Raw genomic sequence first — 9,221 nt, 5'->3', positions numbered from 1 at the left:
AAATACTTGCTCGTCCCTTGCTCACTGACACACACACACATGTTTATATCACAAACCAAAGACCTTCTCACAGCCAATCTATGAGCTCCATTGCAAACTACTCAAGCAAACTAATCTTGTTTTGGCCAACACACTGGTTCAGCAGTTCTGAACTCTATGTGATATTTCTACGTAACCTTTTTATGATTCATTTTGGATTAAATAGAAAAGCCAGGGCATGGAGGTCTGACATTTAAAGGCTGTTGCTGATTTCCAGGGCCTGGAAGGCAGCTGCCTCTCCTGCTTCTGCTCTCTAACAGCACAAGCAGAGCTTTTGCTCACGCTGAAACTGACACCTGCAGACTCAGGCTGGGGATAACGGCGCAGTGAATCAGAGGACAGGCACAGCTCTGAGCCTGCATCACAGCATAAATCAGAAACCCCAGGTAATTATTTTCATTTCTCCATCAGCTCGGGGATCAGTACCCTTCAGGTGCTTTCCTGCCCACTAGCCCTACACCTCGAACATCCTTAACATCCAACATCCTTCTCACCCTGACAGTTCAAGCATCTAATCCCCCTGAAGGCATCCCAAGGTTGGCTTGGATGACTGTTTTTTGTAAATCAGAAAAAGGCTATATGGGAGCAGAGAGGATTAAGACAGAGATGGCAGGAGAGAGACAGGCAGAAATAAAAGATGGTAAAAGGAAGAGAGAAAAGGAGGTAAACAAAACCATGTCAAAACAAATCAGGGAAAAATCCTTCACTAGGTTTAAACTCTAAAGGTCAACAAGTAGGTTGAAGCAGGATTGGAGCTGGAGTCCAGGTGATCTCAGAGCTTCTTAGAAAGTTTGTGTGTGTGTGTGTGTGTGTGTGTGTGTGTGTGTGTGTGTGTGTGTGTGTGTGTGTGTGTGTGTGCGTGCGTGCGTGCATGCATGCTCTCATGAGTATCCATGTTTGTCTTTATCTGGGTTTGTGTGTCTGTGTGTGATGGGTTCATGTGCAGTATAATGTTTGTGTTTTTTGATCCACAACCTCCAGAGTCTTTCCAGAGGAATGTGGATAAAGAGATAATTCAATATAAAGTCTGTTCAGTCTGTCAGGGATATTCCCATGTGCTCAGAGTAGCAGCTCTCCAAGAACCAGAATTCCAGTAAACAGGATGATAGAAAGGCATCCTGTGGTCTGTGTAGAGGTCGTTTCACAAGCCTTCATGGCTGCTGCCCAGGTGATAAACTTGCTCTGTGGCTCTAAAGATGTGCATCCTCTCTAAAGCTCTCTGATGCACAGTGCAGGAACATTGCTGCGAGATCTGTGGGGATCAGTTTGGCTTCAGATTAAGATAAACTTTAATTGGACGGCGCCATAAAAAGAACTTATTGTCGCTTTCCCACAAACATCACACAACATTTCATCTAAAGTCTCTAAGAGTAGAGCCACTTTCTCTCCAGTTACAAATACATTTTATAAACCTGTGGCTGAGGTGTAGATGAACTTTTTGTCTCACCTGTAAGGATGTGCTTATAGCCCCGTGAGTCACACTGTACTTGGAGGGTTTCAAACTGGGGACATTGAGTAACCTGAGAGCTACATTATGTGAGAGAAAAGGGAACAACCAACATGACCTTTAAAGCTTTTTCTCTCCGTGACACAGATTAAACATAGAACAGCTTAATATGGAAGAGAATGGTAGAGCTGGACACAGGTGAAGAGGAGAACAAAATGCATTAAATGAATGAAATGTAGAAGAAAGTGTGACTTCAGTCTGAGAAAATTACCTCTGACTTCTGGGCCTTTGGTCTTTTCTTTAATAGTCGACCTTCAGTTTGAGAATGACAGCGGTGCCAGACAGACACAGGGGATGAGTCAATAAAGAAAATTTGTTATTGTGCATGACTGAGAAAAGAAATCCAAGCCTCCAAACGCTTAGAAACTCCTTTGAAAACACCCTGTTTATTGTCTGAGCTTTCAGTCAAATATAAATTCAGAGAAGAGGGTTCTGAGATTTGTATGTTTCATTTTTTTTCCATTTTTGTAATTGTGTTTTTTAGTCATATTGGTAATTTTGACCTTCATTTAAGGATGAAATATGAAATGTGATTTGGAGGAAATGTAATTTGTGTGTCTATACAACTCTTTCTACTATTACAACAACTAAACACTCATTTTAATCATGAAATCTTTGCTTTGTAGAGACGACAACACAGAACCAGACTGAGGCCTTGAATGTTCCTCATTTCTCTTCTTTGAGCCCTGGAAACATTTTGTGATTCTTTTAATAATCTGTCTTGCTCAGTATTTCCTGCCACTGACATCTGTAACCATCAGATTCTGTGTAACATCTTTCTGTGACACACTTTACCATATTGCGCTGTAATATGTCCTGAACTGCATTAATCATCAGCGTTAGCTCACTGGTGACTGCCTGCATCCTCTGGCCTGTGGCAGATTCCCGTGCTCCAGCAGCGGTGGTTCATAACAGGCTCCTCCCAGAGGACACGTGCTGGTCAGAGTGAAGACCTGAGGCATGGACACACAACATGTCACGTACACACATAAACACACAAGTTTTTCATGGTTTGTGGAGGGAATACTTCAGAAAAGATTTGATAAATTACACAGATGACTTCGGTAAATACTCAGAAACAGTGTGAAGAATCTGCAGCTCGTTATGAGGCTTGATAATTGCTTGACTGCATGACAAAGAATCCTTATTAAAATGAAAGAAAATAATTTCTTCTGAATCAAATAAGAGAACTGATGTTATCACAGATCTTCAGTCATGCTTGCAGATGTCCACAGATTATTTCAATAAATCATTATTTGAAGCTTCTGGAGCAGAGTAAACAGTAACGCTCCAGGCTAATGTTGCGTGGAGTCTGTGTTTGCCAGACTCATTTATCAGTTGCATCATTTTTTACTTTACAGATGGGTCAAAGCCAAAGTTTTGGGATAAAGTTTATCCCACATTGGTGAAGTTACTCATTGTCTCTAACACGGGAACGTAGAAAGACACACACTTGTTTTGCAGGTTGTATCCAGCAGCTTTAACCCACAAGATGAACGACTCATCACACATGAAACTTAAAAACCTGTCTCTTAAAAAATTCATGATCATCTTGAATGACCGGTAAGTAAACAGGATGGCATCAAGCCCCTTGTGTTGTCCTTTGTAATGCCACACACAGACACACAAACACACACAGTCTCATACAATTACATGTGTTCAGAAATTGTGTTTGAAAACAGGTCAAAACTGCATTTGAAGGATTTTAGTTTTTGGTAAAAATGATTTGATTTGGTAATAACTTTGCTCTGCAGCGCACTCAGCATCTCTTCGGCTTGTCTCCTTCATTCTCTCTTTTCTTTCTTTTCATGTCTTTGAAATGTGGAAAGAAACAGGAGCGCTGAAAGAACACAATGAGAACAGACTTCAGACAGAAAGGTCTAAGTGTGTCAAGGTGGACTAAATCCCAGAACCTCCCAGCTGTGGCGCCTGCTCCTCCACAACACGGGCACTGTCGTCAGAAGAGAAGTCTCACATGTACGACACTGTACGGAGCTGTCTGATACCAGTCACATGGGCAGGACAATGTCATTAAGTGTTGTTGACCAGACCTTCAGTCATTTCTACTTCCAAATAATTCTACTGTTAGCAAATAGACCAATAGACAGAAGAGACACTCTCATGGGCAAGAATCTATCATGTTCAGGTCAGGGCAGTTTTAACGAGGCCTGTAGGCTGATTGCTTTGCCCTTTGCTACCCTCTTAATTAAAAAACTGCCAGCAGTTAATCAAACAGAAATAATTTAAGCTTGTGGGAGTTTTGGCTGAACAAGATACAAAAATATGTCCACATAAATGACAAAAGGCTGAATAATTTTGCCTGGTGAAATCCTCAGCCTACAAGTCTACACTATCCAAAAAGTAATGACTCATCCTTTGGTTTAGCACATATACTGTAGATCGAGGCCTAACCTAATCATCTGGGTGTTTAGCCAAGAAAACAAGCATATTTACTGTGGGAGCGTTGCAGGGTGACCCCGCTGTGTTCCCACTGTTGCCAGTGTTCCTTCAGATGCTGCACTTCAGGCACAGATGCTGAGGTATTTGCAGTTTCATGTGTTACCTGCTTTTGCCACCGCTTTCTTGAAGCTAAGCGTGTACACAGCTTCGTCTGTGCTGCCCATCTCACCTGGATCATCGGACCTGAACCCAGAATATTCCCAAGAGGGGCAGAGGCATTTTCTTCTCTAACACTTCTTCATCCCCAGAAATACATACGATTTACTGAGGAAAGTAACGGGAGGTAGAGGAGGTGGGAGTTTTTTTCTTGAAGAGATGAGTTTTTGGATTTAGACAAAATACAGTACCAGGAGCTCTCTGACTGTGAAGGTAAAGTCATTTCACCTGAGGCTGAGTAGCCACAGGGAGCAGGGAGCTAAACCCAGAGCAGGGCCTGACATAGGAGGCTGCACCATGACCTTGTGAATCCTTGTGCCAACTTAAATGTCTAGACTTTTATTTTGAATGTGGTGCAGTGTTAGCAGCCAGAAAAGAGGAGGAGAGAAGATGTGGATACAACAGTTAACCTACACCAGTGTAAAACAGGACATCATCCTCAGCTACACAACAGCTTAGATTATTGTGCTGTCACATGTGCACATATAAAAACACAACTACACACAACAGTGGCTCTAAAGCAACTGGACCCGTCTTGTCTTGCACTGGGAATCAGTTGCCTGACTGGTCAGAAAATACATTATGTAACATTAATGTGAATTATAGTCTCCAGGATTAATCTGTACCAACAGTTTGTTATTTCTCTGTTAAGATGTTAAAATCTCTATAAATATTTTTTCTTTTAGTTACAAGCCAGGATGTGTTCTTAGCACTAACTATCCCTCTTCTTTTTGAGAAATTAAAATGTAATATCAAATCAAATCAAATCAAGTTTTATTTATATAGCCCAAATCAGAACAGATATTATCTCAAGGCACTTTCCAATTGGAGGAGGTCAAGACCTTCTCTTTAAAGTATAGGAAAGAAAGGAAAAAAAGAGACCCAACAATTCACCCAATATGGTTTCAATGATTAGGTAAAAGTATTTGCTGCGAAGACACAGGACACTGATACATTTCAAAGATCATTTCTAAGGGAAAACAAACTCAAAACTGAATTGAAGATGAAAACTACAGTGATGACAGTTTTCTTCTACATGTGTCCACTGGAGGCTTCTTTTTTCAGCCGCAGATATTTCCTCTCACTTCAGCTTTCATGTATGCAAGATCCTCACATATACCTACATAAAAAATCTGTGTCCCTGAAGATTTGCCTTTAACCCGACCTCTCCCTCAAAATAGCCTTTGCACCCTGTGGGAATCGACTGATGCACACGCCATCCAGCCAGCTGCATGGAAACTGTGTTTCACTCAGCTGTGTGGAAGCTGTATGGAAAAATATACAGTTTGCATTATGCATTGTGTATATCAGGATATTCAAGGCTGCTTTGGCAAGAAAGTGGCCCCTGTTTTATACGACTGTCACTTTTCCTTAAGGATCGTATACATGACAGTGGCACAGAGAGTGGTGCTCGTGTACACATGAATGAGCGTCACGAACATGAGCACAGATAATGACAAGCTTAGTCACTCACACATCACCCACTGACTCACTCTCTAGCAGTCAATTTGTTTCATGTTTAAGTAACATGGACTGAAATAGAAGCTGTATAGACTCAAATTTACTGATATTGCAGAATGACAAACTTTAAAATATGACCTCCAGCTTTTTATTGGTTTACCCATCAATGAACCAGTCACATGCACAGAGGTAGAAAAACACATATTACATGATATAAATGAAAACACTTGTGCAGCAATAAGAGATGACGTTTATAGGGATCATTTCGAATTATATGTATAAAATACTCCTAAGTACACTGTGTCCATGGTGCCAGGTCAGGTTTTGGTCACTTTGATCAAGTATCCGATGGACTGGTTCTTTTTGTTTTGCATCTACAGCGTGCATATTTTATGTGGATGATTTAAAATGGAAGTGAGTCTTTGTTTTATCTGTTTGCAGTGCTGCGTGCTGGTTTCTTTTTTTTAACAGTAATACTGTTCGGTACACTTAGTCTAGTGCCAGCTGCTGTGTACAATCAGACAGAACTAGCTACACAAGTCTCAGCCAACTATCTGCAGTATAGTCTGAGCTCCAGAGGGCTGAGCAAAGGGCACAAAGGTCTGACAACACATGCAAACAGTGCAGCAAACTGATGGGAGGCAGCTGGGATTAACAGCCCAGAGCTGGTAGAACAAAACCAAATGCTCTGCTGCACCTTGGGGCCCAAAGACAAGCAAGAAAGTGAGAATCAGAGAAACTTTACCTGATTTGTTTTGACAGGTGATGCAGTGGTGCTGGGATGTGACTCATTCTCTTCATATAGGAAAAACTGATACAGAGTGAGCAGACTGCACATGGTCAACGCAACTTAGTATTCATCCAAAATTGTGCACTAGTCCATTAGCTTAAAGATATAATTTGTAAAAATGTGTAAAAAAGGACTCGACCTATATTATAAATTTTGCTTACTTGTGTACCGACATTGTCCCAAATGTTTCCAGTAATTTTTCGTTTGGTTGCCTGTCAACAGAGTCATGTGCCCTTTGTGCACGTGTTAGCGTTGTGTCTGTCAGAAGTTGTAATAATTAATACTGACATATGGATCATGGTTATTTTTAACTATATATTTTAAGTGTTGGATGTCTGAGGAAGTGCTATTCATCAGACTGTCTTGTTTCTGCCAAACATGGCCAAAGAAACATTGATTTTTATCATGAAACTGCCTCATTCTGTGTTTTTAACCACATTTAATCAACAGGTCCAGTTATTCCAGAGGAAACCTCTGTGGATAATTAAAAACCAGTAAAAACCTCCTGAACGTCTGGATCATAACTGATCAGAGAAACAAGCTGAGAAAACGTTTCCTGCAAATCCAAACAGTCTTCCAAAAACTGTACAGCATTGAGTCTGGCTCACAATCTTCACCACTGCTGATGGTTGGCACACAGTGCATTCTGGGACACTTAACCTCCCCAAGTCCACACAAGTCATTGATAAAACAGGCGGAGCAAGAGCACATCTGGATAATTGATCTGTACTTGGCTACATGCTGCTTTGAATGAGAACACTGTGGGCTGTGACTGATGACGTCTCCCGTCCCGAACAAAACAGGACACAGATAGAATCCGAGAGGTTTTATCAAAGAGTCATGTGTTCTGTTATTCATTATCTAACAGGAAGCATCTCTGTGATCCCTCACAGAAAACATGTACAGGGCTGATATAATAATGTATATAACATACATGACACACTAGTATTCCTCATATGGTGACATTTAATGTTGGCTGAGGTGAAATGTCAGCTTGCTGGTGAAAGAGTCCAGTTCTCCACCCTGTGGATGTAGGACAGCAGATTTAGAACTGGTTCAAAGCCAACTGTACCATATGTGACCTGATGGCCTTTTGTCCACGCCTAGTGCACATTACACTGTGATATTATATCATCACCATCATCACAGTACTTTTTGTGGAGCTGGAGAGGTGAGAGAAGCTGTCCACAAGCTACTGTACACTGCTGAGAAATCCATACTCAGTTCTATTTCAGTCAGAGTCAATAGAGTCAGAAATGCAGCAGGCGGGAAGAATCCTGAAGACCAGGTTCATTATGATCAGAATGAGAGGCTCAGCTATTTATGGGACATCAAAGGGAGAAGAGAGAAGGTATTGATGTGAAACTGTGTGGGGTGCTGCAGCCTGAGGATTACAACATCCACTCCTCTCTCAGGGATCTTGCTCTTGCTGTTCATGTCTTTGAATAGATAGTGAGGGGAAAAGGACGCTCTCATAACACCGTCTGTCCGTTCATTGGATCACGTTCTACCACAACGTTGCCGGCAGACTGTAGCTGTGTCTCTGTTCAGGGGCTGCATCCTTCAAAGGCTGCATTTCAAGACCAATTTTCACTGGACAGGGAGGATATGAAAAATTATAATCTAGAAAGTCTGCCACTACCCTCACCTCTACAATTCATCATTAAAAGCAAACTTTTAATTTGATTCACAGTGTGACTGTGTGTAATATGTAGACAATGATCTACTGCACACCAATGGAATCTGTGCTCTGAATATGTCTACGTGTCTGCAGCTGTCTGTGTTAATGTCCACAACCAAGTAGAGAGACGCCATCAAGAAAGCTGCAACTTTGGACCCAAGTACAGACACAGACACAACCAGCTGTTAGTGGCGGCTGAGCAGGCGGCAGCACTGGAGCAGGCAAGAACTGAAGCACAGACACTGGTGAGGTTCTGGCCTGAGCCAATCAAACACAGTTTAGTTTTAGTGGCCGGGAGTGTTACCACATGGCAACTCAGCACAGTATAGGAACCTACCCACGAGGCTGTGCTGAGCCGATTGAATGATGAGAATCAGGTGTGTGTGATGAGGCTCAGAAGAGCCAGGTAACCGGGACGGACAGGGAAAACAAACACAGGTAAAACACTGGGAAACTCCTGGAGTGACAGCAGGGCTGTGACCCCGTGGCCTCTCACACAGTATAAAAGAAAAAAATAGCTTCTAATCTTTGTTTCATTCATTTTTAAAATCTGGACTGTAAGTCCTGAATTTCAGATATACATGAATAATGGCACCAGTTCAGGTTATAGCCCACTTCTCTGAACATATTAACCTTTTCAGCAAAGTATTGGTATTGTATCAGTATCGGTGATACCAGTCTGGGTTTAACTGGTATTGGACCAGAAAGGAAATCTCACACATCACTGTTGTGGCCCTGAAGGACTCTCAGAGTCCAGTGACACTTCTCTGATGCTTCGTCACTACGAACGACTCCTCTGACGTTACACAGGAATCTGATCCACTGTTAATGCAAAACTATTTTCCAAAACTAGTATTATTGAAAGTAGTTCTTAATTTTATGTCCCATGATATTAGATCTTGTTTTTGAGCAACCACCTGCTGCTGCGTGATGAGCTGCTGTCAAAGGTTTCGAAATCTGAATTCTACATGCAAGTAAGTGACAAACCTTTCAGAGGCAAATGCCATTTAATAAAACAAAAAAATATTCTGATGGAATCACTGTTTGCACATAGTGTTTCGTCATTCCTCTGCCCCCACTGCACAGCCCTGCCAGTGAGCATCCTTCACCCCAGACCAGAGACACAC

The 9,221-nt window shown here is 41.8% G+C and overlaps 1 long non-coding RNA gene across 1 annotated transcript; it reads right to left on the bottom strand.

Annotated features, from left to right (window-relative positions):
• Positions 1 to 878: 878 nt before the first annotated feature.
• Positions 879 to 4,510, bottom strand: LOC139605825 (uncharacterized). Its single transcript, XR_011684482.1, has 4 exons — positions 2,342 to 4,510; positions 1,758 to 1,798; positions 1,487 to 1,566; positions 879 to 1,291 (listed from the first exon to the last, which is right to left on the bottom strand). It is a non-coding gene; the product is annotated as an uncharacterized lncRNA (long non-coding RNA).
• Positions 4,511 to 9,221: the final 4,711 nt, after the last annotated feature.

Source organism: Trachinotus anak, unplaced genomic scaffold (genome assembly GCF_046630095.1).
Source record: "Trachinotus anak isolate AG129_WGS33_773 ecotype Australia unplaced genomic scaffold, CSIRO_AGI_Tana_v1 ptg000021l, whole genome shotgun sequence".
Classification (NCBI taxonomy): Eukaryota; Metazoa; Chordata; class Actinopteri; order Carangiformes; family Carangidae; genus Trachinotus; species Trachinotus anak.
Note: the sequence above shows the minus strand (reverse complement) of the source record. Positions and strands in the feature narration are given on the sequence as shown.